This window comes from Vulpes lagopus, chromosome 23 (genome assembly GCF_018345385.1).
Source record: "Vulpes lagopus strain Blue_001 chromosome 23, ASM1834538v1, whole genome shotgun sequence".
Classification (NCBI taxonomy): domain Eukaryota; kingdom Metazoa; phylum Chordata; class Mammalia; order Carnivora; family Canidae; genus Vulpes; species Vulpes lagopus.
In genome coordinates, this window is record NC_054846.1 from 44,124,585 (window position 1) to 44,141,397 (window position 16,813).

Here is a 16,813-nt window from a genome sequence, read left to right on the forward strand (position 1 = left end):
AAAAATACAGAAAACTGTGTCTAATACTTTGCTCTAGCTACATTTTGAGTTCCTAAACTGGGTCCCTATTTTCAGCAGTGGAAATTGGATAACCAAAACACACACACACACACACACACACACACACACACACACACACTTTCCAATATTTTTTAAACCAATGAGTTCTGTTTGCCCACAACTCCTCTACTTCAAATTATGATTCCCTAATTACATATTTTTAGGCCTCATGACATCAGCGACTCCTTTTGGTTATTAACAGTTTACTGTGGTTTACTTCTTGCCAAGAATACCTCCAACATTCTCAGTAGAGAACCCAGGAGAGTCTCTGATTCCTGGAATATGTGTTCTAGAACAACCAATTCTATGTACCTGAGATTTGCTTCCAAGAATACCAGGTCATCACCACACCTCTGCAGAAGAATAGATACAAGGGATACCAATGTTAAGGATATGGGTGCATATTTATCACTTCACTGATAAATGAAAAATATTTCAACAGACCTGGAAATAATTTTGTACACTCCCCCAAAACCTGGTGTTTTATAATTAGTTAGCTTTTGTCTTTTCTTGAATGCACTGTAGAAGTTAACATCTATCTCGGCCATTCCTACAACTCTTTATTTTTATTCCTGACACAAATTTCTCCTGTTATATATGCTCTTTATTATTCAGAAAAATAGATGACATTGACTGTCCTTCCAAATGTTCCTCATGGACTTACAATTTGTATGTAAATCACCACTTATTTATCTACATGTGAAATAATTTTCAATTCCTGTTAACTTTTACTCATAGGTCCTATTTCCCAAACCATTAGTCATATTCCAGATGTTTCTAGGAAAGACTATTGGAGAAGGATTACTCGTGATTACTGGATGCTACATTCCTGTTTAAACAGCCCTACTTCCAGTTTAGTTGTTTGAAGAAAGTAGAAGTACAAAGGAGTTTAGTCAAGGGCTAAGAAATGTGCCTCTTAGGAATTGTTTCAACTACATTAAGTCAGGGAACCCTACGATTTTTAAATATCAATAAAGGGCTGGCATTCTAATTCCAAATAAAAAAGATGAATCAAAACTCACAACATGTAAGGTTTATACTGCCATGAATACAATAAAACTCAAATGACTAATTTTAATTGGTTCCTAGGAGTTGTATAATTGTAACTTCTCCAAGTGTGTTTAGCACAAAGGGAAATTCCCACATTTCTAATCTAGAATTTGAAAACCTTTTTAATCACCAATCTGGAAACTCTAATTCTTAATGTAAATAAATCATTTATGATCCTCTCTAAATACAATGAACTCTGGAATTCTCTAACAATGACAGCACTGCATTTATTTTTCTAAATGTGAGGGAAGCAGGAAAAAAAACTTTCCCGAAGTTATAAAACTGGATGTAACTCAAAAAATGACAGATTAGGTGGGGCAACACGCACACTCCCTTCATGATTTTGTTCTTGCTTTATAAATCAAAATCTGAGATATAAGTGCCAGTCAGACGTATTCCACCTGGGATCCGAAAATACAGCTCTTTTCTTCCTTCTTATAATACTGCCCAATAACAGAAGTTCTGCAAGCATAATTTACATCACTGACAGCTTTGGAGATAATGCAAGAAAAAGGATTCCAGTTCTTTCTTTGGATTTGGATTGCTTCTTTGATGCCAATAGCAATGTATACTTCCTTTTATTTTTCCTGCAAAAGAAATAGGGATGCATCAGACACTGTGGCTGATGACAACTTCAGTCAGAACGTGCCATTTATACATAATCTTTTTTCTGGACATTATGGTGTTTTCATCTCAAACCAATCTTGCATTTTCTGAAGTTGGATCCCATTCTTCATTTTTACCCTTTTATTTCCACCCAGAAATAACATTTGTTGATATCATTTATCCTATCATGTATAACCTTGACATAGTCCACTTAACAACGTTAGGTTAGATTTCACTGAAAATTATTCTTCCAGAGTAGTTTTGTTTCTGTTTTTGTCTTTTCCTTGGATGGGGGGGAGCCTGTAACTTTCCTACAACTAATATGTATGGTGCACAATTGCATGCAAGTGAGGTGTGCCAGCAGTCTGGTGATTTAATCATATTTAACAAAAACAACAAAAAAGACAAATGTACAAACTTACTGCTGCTCAGATCAATGAACTTCTAGGATCCCCTTTCTTCTACTGATTTAAAAACAAAAATAAAGCAGTGCCTGAAAAAAATGTGTCTCTGACTTAGGAGTACACCTCTTATTCTGGTTGCGTTTTCTTTATAGCTGTGGCAAGCACAAGACAGTAATAAATAGCAGCCAGGAATTCTGAAGTCCTACTCCTATGTCTGTTCAAGCAGCAATAATAATTACTCAACTCATTCTTCCCCATTTGATTGCCACTATTCTGGATGCTACAGGTAACTGAATAATCCATCTTGGTATTTTTTTTTAAGATTTTATTTATTTATTCATGAGAGACACAGAAAGACAGAGAGAGAGGCAGAGACACAGCAGAGGGAGAAGCAGGCTCCATGCAGGGACCCTGACGTGGGACTCGATCCCAGGTCTCCAGGATCACACCCCAGGCTGAAGGCAGCGCTAAACTGCTGAGCCACCAGGGCTGCCCCCCATCTTGGTCTTTACAGTAGAAATTGATTGGGCTAAGTTACTCAGAAGAGAGAGTATGGATGCTCATTCTCAACTTAAAAGGCTACCCTCTTTAGAGCAAGCAAGTAAAATTTTACAAGCAAAATTCAGCTGAGGGTCCTATGAGAAGGCTTTAGAACCGATCCTATTTCTTAAAAGAGAATTATCAAGAAGACGTACAATTAGAGATAATTTTCCTTTGATTGACTTTATAGAAATTATCTACTCCAGTTCCCCCATTTTATGGATAGGAAAAGGGTCCTGAAGAGGAAGCATGACTTGCCTAAAGTCACAGAGAGGCTGCAAGACAGAGGACTCAGTGTCTTTGCCAGTTGGACATTTTACTACCAGGATAAGGACAGAATGTATTAAACCATCATTTACAACCTACCTCTAACCCTCCTGTCCTGAGCCTCCCTCTAAACCTTGGCCTATTTGGGAGTGCCAGAACTTCCCTGAAGAAAACTGAGGAGAGTGGAGTTCAGCCTGAAGACCCCATAAAACAAAAGCAAAAGCATGCGGGTAAACCACCCGTAGGTAGGAGGACCCTCTATGACAGCAGGACTTGTCCCAGAATTTTCATCTGTTTTTGTCAAGTCCCAAACTACAGAAGAGATCCAAAAACCATACCACTTACAGATGAAACATGAACCCCAAATTAATCTTTCAGAAAAGCTTAAATGGGCAGGGTTCCAAGAATCTATCCAGAACAACATAAAATGAATCCAGAGGTATTCTAGGCCACTCTCCTACATGGACGTATCATTTTCCACTTCTCCTGCCTTCAGTAACTTCCTCTGTAACTGACCCTATGTGGAGAAATGTCTAGAGCAAAGGGCCCTCACATGCATTTGTATTCCACGCCTGAGGGTGTCTAGTATTGTGCGATGGTTCTATTCTAATCACCATGCTTTTGCAAACTGAGAAAAGCAAACTATAATTTGGAAATGGTTGCTGTTGTGTTTGTCTGATTGTTTGTTTCCTCGTTACAGCCCCAGCACATAGCAAAATACATCGCGTATTGTATGCACTTAACAAAGAGCTGTTGAAGAATTATGTTTTTTAATGTTATGTTCTATTTGTGATTGTAGGCCATTTTGACTGCATCTGTCCTGGCTCTACTGCCCTGTTCCTAAAGATTTTCCTATACAAATTTCAGGTATAATGAAAGGCAATATTGACTCTAAATATGACTATGTTATTATAGGATACTTTATAACATCCTGAAAGAAAGCAAGACCTAAGAAACCTAAGTAACCTTATGAAAATACTTTAAGTGATAAATTCACTTTTGAACCTAACTCAGGTATGTGTGAGTCTTAAGTCAATGAACACAGAATATAACATACTCAAGAAGAAGAGGAAGTAGGCCCAAGTTCCTGTCTAAAGCAACTCCCATATTCTGCAGTTGTTTCTCTCAACTACATGATTTTTGCTGTACTGAGGTACAGAGAGGAGAGTGCTCCTACTGCATTTTTGGTATTATACGGCAAACACTGCTGCTTTCCCAGCTTCTGAAGAATGTCATCTAGTAATAACAGAGTATTAGAGTCAGAGGGGAGCAAGCCAATACTCTCATTTTACAGATTGTACATAAATCCTCCTAGCCCTCCTCTTATAGGCAAGGCAGCAAATGTTTTTCTAGTATGTCTACGCCCAATCTTCTTTATAACATCTCAACTTTGCCACGTTCAAATTTTTTTCCAGCTGTCTTGTCTCCTCCAGAGTTATTTAAATCTTCGGAATAAATTAACTCTTTCCCACCACCAGAACTGTGTGACCACCTCTACAAAGCCTCCCACATAATTTACAACTCCAAAACTTAGTTTCTGTCTTCCAGTGCTTGCATCAATGCACAACCTGTCCCTCCACTCAACATCCTTACCTACTCACAGACCACAGATACGGAATAGCGCTCTACCACCAGCAGCAAGAAAATTAGTATAATCAGAAGAAATGATTCTATCAAATAGGTGAGGACTCCAAGAAATTAGAGGGGTACCAAGAAGGTGGGACAATCTCTATTTAAAAACTCCTGAAGGATGCCTGGGTGGCTCAGTCAGTTAGGCATCCAACTCTTGATCTCAGCTGAGGTCTTGATCTCCAGATCAGGAGGTCAAGCCCCACGTTAGGCTCCTATTTAACAAACAGAAACACACTCTTGAAATGAATGTTGGTTGTCTCTATGTAGAAAAAGTGGTGGTTGAGGAGACATGACTATGAGGTGCAGGGAAGACTCTTACATCTGAAACTATCTCACCCATCTGCCGACAATTCTTTATTTCATTGAAGCAAAACCCATGAGACTTCTTGAAGTTAGAAAGCTGTACTTTTAACAAAATGCACATGCTAAGAGGCCCAATACAATAACTCCTCTGAATTATTTCCAATTTCTAACAAATTTGATTGATCATCTGGCTCTCCTATTCATTAGCTGAAAGCCAATGCATATGAAACTCCTTAAAAAGTGAAGATTGACAATAAAATGTTGTGCACTGCTGTGCATTACAGAAGGTAAGTAGGAATAAGTTTGAAGTTTTGGAAAGGGAGCATTAGTAGGTAAGAGGAAAGAAAGAGCAGAATGCAAGACAAATGTCACTTGCCTCCATGTAGACAAAATTCTATCCTTCCTTCTAAAGGACAATTTGCTAAAGAGGAGCAAAAACACTTACTACTTTTACTTTCTGGGAAATGTGGTCCTTGAGACTTATAATCATTGAGCACTTTTAAAATAGTGTTGATTCTAAACCTCTGCCTTCACTTTAGTAATTCCCTCGACCTAAGCACATCAGTATTCTCAGAGGGAAAAGAAGTGAGCTGAGAATGAATGACAGGAACAAAGTAAGAAATAAATGAGAAAAGTCAGTCATTGGTTAAAAGAAGACAGTATCCTGCAGGAAACAAACTCAGTAGGGTTTACATCAGGGGTTCTCAACCCAGAGTGATTTTTCTTCCCTGGGAGACATCTGCACAATGTGAAGACATTTTTGGTTGTCACAACTGGGAAAGGAGGAATGCTTCTGGCACCTAACAGATGCAGCTAGGGATGCTGCAAGACATCCTATCATACACAGAACAGCCACCCACATATAGAGTTATCCAGCTCAGAATAACAAGGGTGGTGAGGCTGAAAAACTCTGGTCTAGACTTCTGTAAAATATGAAAAATGATAGTAGGAACAATCAAACAAAGATCTCTTGCCAGGTACAAAAAGGTTTTCCAGAGGTTTCACTTCGCTCGTGCTCATCTGCACGAATCAGGCCTAGATTTTCTCCAAAACTTTGTTTAGATAAACATAGATACTAGTGTGAAAGGGTCTAATTCATATCCAAGCCTTCAACTCCAACTGACCAAAGAAAATGAGCATGAGTCAGTGCACTGGCACTCAAATATGCAAAGCGATTTGACATGATGAAGAATTATGGGTTGGACTGATACCACAATCTCAAGAACTGCACCATATTTAGAGATATAGCAAAAGCAAACATTATAACCTTGGAATTTTTAGCTCATCCTATGAAAAGTACAGAAGTCCAAATGAATTCAGATGATTATGACCAGATCAACTAGCACAGATTCAAGACTTACTATGGGCCAAATATGTGCTAAATTCTTTACATGCATAGTATCATTATATACTATCCATTCTATAGTTAAGAAAACTAAGGTTCAAATTTGTGACAACACAGATGAACCTAGGGGGTATTATGCTAAGTGAAATAAGTCAGAGAAAGACAACTACCATAAGATTTCACATACGTGTGAAATCTAAAAAACAAATGAACAAACAAACAAAAAAGCAGAAACAGACCCTTCAGTACAGAGAACAAACTGACGGTTGCTAGAGGAGAGAATTAGGATGGGCGATTGAGCAAACTGGTAGAGGAATAGGAAATACAGGCTCTAGGTATGGAATAAATAAGTTACGGGGATGAAAGGTACAGCCTAGGGACTAATGTCAGTGGTATCGTAATGGCGTATGGTGACAGATGTAGCTATTCTGTAGTGAGCATAGTATTATGTATAGAGTTGTCAAATCACCATGTTGTACATCTGAAACTAATGTAACATTGTACGTCAACTATACTCAATTTAAAAAAAACCTGAGGCTCGGAGAGGTAAGGTAATTATCAGAAAGATGACATTTAGGAGTCAAATCCAAGTAGGTCTGACTCCAGAGTCTACCTTCAACTACTGCGCCACACTAACTTCCTAATGAATCACAGCACTGATCCAAGAGAAAGAAAACAACCAATGTTCCTTCATTTATCACTCAATTATTTAAGCATCTCCTAAATGCTGAGAATACAGCAATGAAAAAGACACACAAGTGCCTTGATCTCAGACAACTCAGAAACCAGTGGGCATACAGAATGTGCAGAATGAGACTGTCATCAGACTCCAACCAACCTCTAAAGTCCACAACGTTGAAACAGAAGCAAAAGCCCAGTGCAATGCAATTTAATCACATGCTGAGTCCTCTCCTCTGTTAAAAAATCAAAATGAAACCTCTCTCCCCCTTTCAGATAGAAAGAGCTCTCTCCCTGCTGAAGATCATTTTGATGGCAAATTCCAAACAAAGATTCTACATAAGAACTTGCCACTTGTTATCCATCTAACTCTAGAGAAAATAGATTTAGGACCTTCTTGACAAGAAATTGAAGTCCTCAGCTCTCAGACCGCCAGTCATACAGAAAATGATGAAGGCATCAAAATACAAAACAATAAGGAAAAGAAGCTGCAAAAGCAGTTGTCTGATGGAACAGCTGCTGCCTGCACATGAAAACGGTCTCATCCATTTTAAAGAACACAGTACAACAGGAAAATCCCCTGGATTAAGACACAAAAGACTGTATTTCAAGTCACAGCTTTACCACTTACTGGTTGTGACCCTAGACAAGTCAATTAGCCTTCTCAGGAAACCCATTTCCTCACCTATTAAATAAGAATAACAGCTTCCCTGCCTATATTACAGAAATGCAATAAATAAAATAATACCGATAGAAGGGTACCTATAAACTGTCAAGGTTACCCACTATGTTTGATATCCAACTTCATCATCTCTAATTCTTGGAAGCCAAACATCTGGTTAGAAACATAGGTGCTTAGCAGAGGCACACCACAACATCCCCATCCAAACTGTCACCTCCCATCACCACAGGTCACCAGCAGAAGGATGGGCAAAGGAGGGGAGAACCTGACTGCAGTGATCTCTCCACGAGGTGGCGTTAGAGCTTCCTGGTTTTCAGTTATCAACTTCATTATCTTGCTTACAAACACAGAACCAAATAGTTGACTTATTTATAGTCCTGAATTCTCATATTTTGTATCTGAGCATATTTCTCATGGTTATTTTGCATGCATGCCCCCATCCCGGCATGTGCACTGGGACCTTACACTTTGATACATGGTAGGGCTCTATAACTGTAATAGGAAAGAGGTCTTGTTTCTCCCCTTCCTGTCTATGCTCCCATTACAAACCAAGTTTAGTTAAAATTCAGCCAACATCTCTTCAGGTACTATTAAAATATTCTGATGAGTGCCCAGGATAGAAAGCACTGACCCATCTATGTAACTGAGGGCAGAGACCTATGCAAGGATCATGGTCCTTCACATGGAAGTATGCTTTCTTCCTGGTACAAGTTCACAGTGCCCACAATAGTGTCTGAAAGAATGATGTCAATTATGCAGTGATGGTTAAAAGCATAGGGTCTGGATTAAACTAACCAGGTTCTTAAAGACACTCTACCATGTGACCTTGAACAAGTATCTGTGTGACCCTGGATAAGTTACTTAACTTTCTGAGTCTCAGTAGCTTTATGTGTAAAACAGAGATTAATAGTAACCTCCTAGGACCATTATGAGGATGAAATGAGAATATCCAGGTAAACTAATGTGACACGGTGCCTGTCATTACACTATATATTCAGGAAAGGTTGGCAGCTACTTAATTACAATTAAATGATCGTCAACTGAGAGATGTGCAAGGTTTTACTTTTCCTACATAGGTAAATGATCTAAAAGAACTCCTGATTCCCCTCAGGTCTACTTTTATTGCTAAGCATAGATTCTAGCAGTGAGCACCTGAGGGTAAACTTTCACAAAGCTTGGCAACATACCAGCAGCAATAAATGAGGTGCAAGTAACCAATCTGCATAGAAACCAAAGCACATCAGGCTAGTCGGTCGAGGGAAAACAGAATCCAGGTAGCAGTTGTAGGATAGGACTGAATTCCCAACAGCTCTTGCACTCGTGTAGAAAAGGCCTGAATGGAGAGGATGGAAGGCGGAGGAAAAGCCAGGCCACTGACAACCAAGTGGGTCACTCTCACGAGCGACAAGGGTCAGATATAAACAATGACCACAGTGAAAATTCCCAGCGAGGTGCAAGGAGGATACTGAACAGAATTAACAGGAAAACCAGTAAGGTGTCAGGAGAGATCATATGAACCTGCTAGAAGTTCAATAATACTCTTATTTAACTGCAAATATTAGAAAGTTGCTGGGGACAGAAATGGAAAAATGGAAGTCCTATGCTGGAACCGCCCCCTACATTTCTGGCCACTCCAGGCATCTCTTGTTATCCTCCAAGAGTGGAAGCCAGTCAATTCTGATATAGTACTTGCTTTGAAAACATGAATCTGTCCCAACATGACTGATTACATTAGCAAACAATTTAGCATAACCACATTTTGCATTTGCTTATGCACAATTTCATCTTTGAGAAAGACTAGGTGAACAAAGAGAAGGGCACCCAATTAAAACCAAGCCACACAGGAAGACAAAATAAATTTTAAAAATCATGCACATGCACACACTTCAACACCCACCAGTTCCCTTAGCTACCGTATTATGAGCCACACATCTGGTATGATAATTTTCACTCCCATTTCAGATAACCCTCTCGCCACCACTTCACAATAATTCACAAGCTATAACCCTTCTGATGCCAACTTCTGAAGGCAAACTTCAGATCTTTTTCAAGGCAATGTGCCATATTTGTTGTAGTACTCATAAAATTCTGAACCTTTTGACATGTATAAGACTGTGCTATCGTGTTTATTAGATTCCTATCTTATTTTCTTCCATGGCACATGAAGTTCTTGACTGCTTTGCCTTGATGCCTTTTTTCTTATAATCAAGTTTGTCATTGTACAGTTTTGCAACAGTGATCTTTAGGAATGCACAGGTCACATTACAGCAGAGCCAACTGTATCCTATAGTGACCACATGCACTCTCATGTTTTAGACACCACTTAAAACTGTTCCCATTGTCTAGAGTTCTATCCTACGTCTTAGGCTCAGGCTCACTGCTCCTCTGTAATTAAATCCTGCTGCCCTTTAAGACTTAGCCTATCCAGAAAAGTCTCTCCTGGCTTGCCAGGCTTGCTATCTATGTGACCCTCCTCTGAGCTTTTGCAGCGCTTGCCATGCGTGTGTCCATCATTACAATTACCACTGTATACAGAAATTCTACGTTGACAGATAGTTCCACCAATGCTTTAAACCTCAAAAGCAGGGACCTGTTCTTCTGTATTCAGGTATCTGGGCACAGCACAGGCACTTAATAAATGTTTGCTGAGGTAAATGAAATAACAAAACAAAGCACTTCCACGTTTAACAACCCACCTGATATCTCACGGCTCAGCAACAATATCTATACTCTACAGAATCTGAAGAAGGGAAGAAAAAAAAAAAACTAGACGAGCCAAGGATCATTCAAAACAAGCTGAGTATGTTCAAAGCTGCCAGATCAATAAAAAAGGTATAAAATTAAGAGGACTCAAAATAGAAAAGGTCCATACCAAGGGATACACAAAAGAATATATTTACAAGTAGGAAGAACATATCTGAAAACACTGATGAAATTGTAAGTTCAACATATGAAGAAAAAATGAGACTATACTGTACCTACACAATGACCCCTTGCCAAAATTTTCTTAATAGCTGCTACATAACATCTTCCCTTACTAAATATCCTTTTATCTTTTAAGTTAAGATTCCCCAGGCAGCCCGGGTGGCTCAGTGGTTTAGCACTGCCCTCGGTCCAGGGCCTGGTCCTGAGGACCTGGGATTGAGTCCCACTTCGGGCTCCCTGCAGGGAGCCTGCTTCTCCCTCTGCCTGTGTCTCTGCCTCTCTGTTTCTCATGAATAAACAAATAAAATCTTAAAAAAAAAAAAAAAAGATTTTCCATATAAGCCATGGAAGGGCAATACAGGGAAAGCTTACTGACTTCAATGTGAGATATGTTTAAGCCAACCAAAGGGCACATTTCTTGGTTTTCCTTGAATGGAGACTAAAATGAGACATAATACAAAGTTCCTTTTAGTTTGGGCAACGTATATAATGAGACACATGGACACTAAAAGTTTTTTCATAGATTCAGAACCCAGATACATAACAAAGCACTCAGTAAAGAACCTAACCTAGTGATTTTTTTTAAAGATTTTATTTATTTGACAGAGAAAGAGAGAACATGCACATGTGCACAAGCAGTGGAAGGAGGAGACGGAGAAGCAGACTTTCCTGGTGAACAGGGAGCCCAATGCAGGGCTCCATCCCAGGGTCCTGGCTGGGATCATGACCTGAGCCAAAGGCAAATACTTAACCAACTGAGCCACCCAGGATCCTCTAACCTAGTGATTTCTTTCTCTTTCTTTCTTTCTTTCTTTCTTTCTTTCTTTCTTTCTTTCTTTCTTTCTTTTTCTTTCTCTCTCTCTCTCTCTCTCTCTCTCTCTTTCTTTCTTTATGATAGACATAGAGAGAGACAGAGAGAGAGGCAGAGACACAGGCAGAGGGAGAAGCAGGCTCCATGCTAGGAGCCCAACGTGGGATTCGATCCCGGGTCTCCAGGATCGCACCCTGGGCCAAAGGCAGGCGCTAAACCACTGAGCTACCCAGGGATGCCTAACCTAGTGATTTCAAATAACTTTTGTAGAGGTGAAGACTGCAGTCATATTTCACCAAATGGAAGTCATGCTTCACACTGCTTTTGAAGCTGCACACTACTGGCAATGCAACAATGGTCCTTAAACCTGAGATTCAGGGGATCCCTGGGTGGCGCAGCGGTTTGGCGCCTGCCTTTGGCCCAGGGCGCGATCCTGGAGACCCGGGATCGAATCCCACATCGGGCTCCCGGTGCATGGAGCCTGCTTCTCCCTCTGCCTATGTCTCTGCCTCTCTCTCTCTCTCTCTCTCTCTCTGTATGACTACATAAATAAATAATAAAAAAAAAAAACCTGAGATTCACTCACTGCTCACATGTGAATACAAGAATAAGACAATGTAAAAACTGAATTACATTCACTTCAAGACCTTATTACTGAGAGAAAAATTTTCCTCCAATTGGTAAAAATTCAAACAGGAAAAAATGGAAGGACAAAATGTATCACAAATCCACATTATAAACAAAGGGAGAACCTCAATTCACAAAACATATTAAGTTCAAGCAAAGAGAAAAGGGCACTCCAAAGCTATAACAGAGAAAGTACATAAATAACATGAAGGAGAGTACAAACCAACCAAGACTCTGAAGCATGCTGTATTTTATAAAGCTTGTTTAAGATGAGACTCTTTCAAAAAGTTATCCACAGGATAACTCTGGATTACAAAACCTCAAGGATGATTTAAATTAATTTATACGATGACTAACTCTGATAAAGGAAGGAGATATTTCAAAGGGAACAAAAATGTTTCCTTGGATATGGAACAGAGAAGGTGTAAATGAAAAACCTGAGTGATAGCAGTGCATAAAGAAATTGTTATCAGACTCAGATTTTTTTTTCAGTGTATATATGTATGCAATGCCTCTCACAAAGCAACCTTCAACGGCTATGCAGATCTTCATCACAAAACCCTCATCCTTCCTATTCTCTTTTCCTCTGATGCCATATATTTCAGCGTTTGTTAATTTTTAAGTGGCACTTGAGCACTTTTCCATGCCAGGTAGTATGTTAAGTACTTTCTGTAAATGAACATATTAATTCTCACAATAAGTGATTATTACTATTCCCACCTTATACATGAGTAAAATGAGGCTCAAGGAGGGTAACAGACTTAGTTAGCAAGGAGACACAGAGCCAGAATGTGAACCCAAACAATCTAGATCTAGAAGTCTATACTACTGCTGACTATACCAAATATTAAACAGGTAATTATTTAAATGCACCCCACACATTATACTTAAGAATCTATTTTAGAAATGATGCATGAGACCAACACACCCTTGTTTGTTTTGTGATGTAAATTCCTATTGTACTTGTGTGGTTCAATGATACATGTGTAGCCAACATGGCACTTGCAGTTACTCAGCTATAACCATGGGACTGGATCCAATACACTCACCCCAATTTGCTGGAGCGCTATGGAGTGTCATTCACCCAGCTAGGGAGAGAAAATACACACAGCTACTAGGACCAGCTCCAAAATGAAAAACAGCATGCTTTAAATTGTAATTTCTCTGGAGACAACACTTTCTCCTCTATTCAAAACTGCTGACAAAAGTTACCTCTTTTGCCCTAAGTAATTTAAACTACGACTTGTCAATACCCAAAGAGTGAGCTGGGCCTCACATAACCTCACCTTAACAACCTGCTTCCTGCAATATTCCTGCTGGCAATTGCTCTTGGCAAACATTGATGGGAATACTGTTCCCACTTGGCCTAAAAAATACAGAGGAAGGAATAAAGCTAGGTGCCCTGCATAAATACGCCTTATGGATTTGGTTATGGATTCCAAGAAGAGCTCTTTGGATGTTCCATAATGTTAAAGATACAATGCCAGAAAGAGAGAGGACAGATTGGTAGAGTAGTAAGGTGCAGGGTAATAAGGACATACTTGGAAACCCAGTGCTAAGAGCTAAACACTCTCATCCAAAAGCACAGACGGATTTTTTTATATCCCAAATTATAACTCAGTAACATCAACATTTAGTTCTCACTGCCTCCAAAAAACTATTCCTCATCCACCAAAGTTACTCTAGATGCACTCAAAAACCCTCCCATTCACTCTTATCCTGGTACATTGTACATCATGGTGTCACCGACAATCGCCTGTTGACTTGGTCACTTCATCACTGGGCTGTTCCCCATGTGAGCTCCCTAGCAGCAGACACGGTGCCTTGTCCTCATGTATCCTCTATGCCTGACACATTAAAAGACACTCCAAAAATTTTATGAATGAATGCAGACCAAACCAGCTGGCAGATGTTAAACCCAACCTATTCTGAGGTCAAAGATAGCAGGAGCTGGAGTCAGCTCCTAAAGAATTCAAGACCACCTAAAAGCAATTCCAAGGTAGCATAAAATATTCTAGGAAATGAGAGAAGAAAAAGGTACATGTTTGGCCCATGATGGTGCTTCCAAAAGGATGTGGAAGGATAATTATTAACAATGAAAAATGGAAAATACCAGAAGAAAAGGTGAATAGCGAGGGATGACAATTCTGACTTTTAATTTCTAGTCCATATTAATAGGTTCAGATGCAAAGGAAAGGCATGTAGCTAGACATTCCAATGAGATCTGATCTCACTTTATTTCTGCTTTATATACTGCTTTACTTATTTGCCTACATTTGATTTTTATGGGCTGTTTACCTGAAACTGAATACTTACTTGGTACTAAAATCTGTATTTAACGGAGTTTGGGTGTGTCCTAGTGAATTAAGGGGAGAGGAAAAGAAGCAGAAAGACTAACCAATAGTTTTACAGATAAATAATTTTACAGCCTCAACTGCCGTTTCCCAAATAACCACTTATACATTTTATCATTTTTAATGTTTTTACGTGAGTGAAGCCAAATGGTTCTCATAGTTCTCTGAACAGTTGTAAAATAATTTCAACTATACAGCCTGAAATATAGAACCTGAAAGGATAGGGGAGAAAAAGTGTAGAAAAAAAAAGAGAATAACAAAAAAGCATTTATTCCATGGCAAACAACATCAGCTAACCCAAAAATATACAAACGTTTGTGTACTGCTGCCATACTCCAGAGCCAGAAATAACTGTTCAAGAATCTATGACCATTTTAACCTTGTGCTTCAATGATTATTGTTCATAGTGTGAGGGCAATGCTGAGAGGGTTGTCCCCATGTCACTGACTACCATCACCAGTGACAAATATTCATACTTGGGAAACAACAGAGAGATGTTCTTCTTAAGCACTAAACATGAAAAATGAACAGAAGCAAGGATATTTCAGAGGTATTCATTTATTCATTCATATACTCATTCATTCAATAACCCGTGTTTCTTCAAGTCCCAGTATGCATCAGGCATTGTGTTGGGCTCTGGTGTGCAGGGTTCATAATCTACGATGAAGGGGGAAAAAACCTATAGGCAAATAATTTGAATGCAGCTTCAACAAATAGATACACTATGCTAGTGAGCGGAGTGGTACAGAGGTTTGTTCAGGAAAAAACACCCTGAAGGAAGAAGTGGCACACCAACTAAGTTATACAAGATAAAGGCACTTGAAAGTTTGTGTGTCTGCTTCTGTTTATGAGGGACAGAAATTATGTGTCAGAGGTAGGGGAAGGGAGAAGAAGGCAGGACACAGGAACGAAGAACATGAATAAAGATCTGAAGCAAGAAAGAACAGATTATAAAAGAACAGTTGAGGGATCCCTGGGTGGCGCAGCGGTTTGGCGCCTGCCTTTGGCCCAGGGCGCGATCCTGGAGACCCGGGATCGAATCCCACATCAGGCTCCCGCTGCATGGAGCCTGCTTCTCTCCCTCTGCCTGTGTCTCTGCCTCTCTCTCTCTCTCTCTGTGTGTGACTATCTTAAATAAATAAAAATTAAAAAAAAAAAAAAAAGAACAGTTGAGTATGCCTCAAACCAAATTTATGAGAGGCAAGAAGGTTAAGAAACGGAACATCACAAACAAGGCTAATGGCGAAATGCCTTTTATTCCATGTTAAGAAACTTGGACTTTTTCCCATAAGTAATGTAGAATAGCAGGGTTTTTAATTTTTTTTAATTTAAATTCAATTAATTAACATATATTATTAGTTTCAGAGGCAGAGGTCAGTGACTCAATAGTCTTATATGATACCCAGCACTCATTACATCACATGTCCTCCTTAATGTCCATTACCCACTTATGCCTCCACTTACCTTCCTCCCCTCCATCAACCCTTAGTTCTTTCCTATGATTAAGAGTCTCTTGGGACGCTGGGGTGGCTCAGTGGTTGAGCGTCTGCCTTCAGCTCATGTCGTGATCCCAGGGTCCTGGGATCAAGTCCCACATCGGACTCCCTGCATGGAGCCTGCTTCTCCCTTTGCCTGTGTCTGCCTCTCTCTCTGTTTCTCATGAATAAGTAAATAAAATCTTAAAAAAAAAAAAAAGAGTCTCTTATGGTTTGTCTCCCTCTCTGATTTTGTCTTTATTTTTTCCTCTCTTCCCCTATAATCCTGTTTCATTTCTTAAATTCGACATATGACTCAGATCACATAATTATCTTCCTCTGATTGACTTATTTTACTTAGTTCTATCCACATCACTGCAAATGGCAAGATTTCATTTTTTTGATGGCTGGGTAATATTCCATTGTATACACCACCTCTTCTTTATCCATTTGTCTGTTGATAGACATCTGGGCTCTTTCCATAGTTTGGCTATTGTGGACATTGCACAACTGCTGGGTTGTAGGGTAGCTCTATTTTCAACTTTTCTTAGAACCTTGATATTGTTTTCCAGAGTAGCTGCACTAGCTTTCATTCTCACCAGAGTAAGAGAATTTAAACAGGAAACTGAAGTGGTTATAGTTGAGCTTCTCAAGTGACTGTCTCCAATAGTACGTCTTGAATAAGTCATGACAGCACCAGGTCAACATGTGTGATAAAGCTTGTAAGGTATACCAAAAGAGTGGTCAGAATAGGAGTGTCAAGGATAGTGAGCAGAGTCTTGATTGAGGTTCAAGGAAATGGATAGAGCCTTGATTAGAATAAGGACTTCTGGAAATGTGTGGGGCAACCTCAATTGCCAGGAACCAGGCACTCTTACATAATGCCAGGGGGATAGTTTGTTGGTAAGATGATGGTATTATACTATGTATAATTACATAACATATCCCTTAAAAACATTCATATCCTCTGAATTAGTAATTATGCATATGGAAAGATAGCTTAAAGAATAATCTCAATTTAGGGAAATATTTATACACAAAGATGTTAATCACA

General features: G+C 39.3%; 1 protein-coding gene across 4 annotated transcripts in view; it reads right to left on the reverse strand.

The window, feature by feature from the left end:
* The window catches only part of NAV3 (neuron navigator 3), an 830,862-nt gene that overhangs the window by 768,393 nt on the left and 45,656 nt on the right, over positions 1-16,813 (reverse strand). For 2 of the 4 annotated variants that reach the window (XM_041738591.1, XM_041738592.1), the window contains exon 2: positions 1,512-1,697. The exons of the other annotated variants lie outside the window; for them this stretch is intronic. The gene's annotated coding sequence lies outside the window, so the exon portion shown is untranslated. The remainder of the gene's footprint in view (positions 1-1,511; positions 1,698-16,813) is intronic. 4 annotated transcript variants of the gene reach the window in all.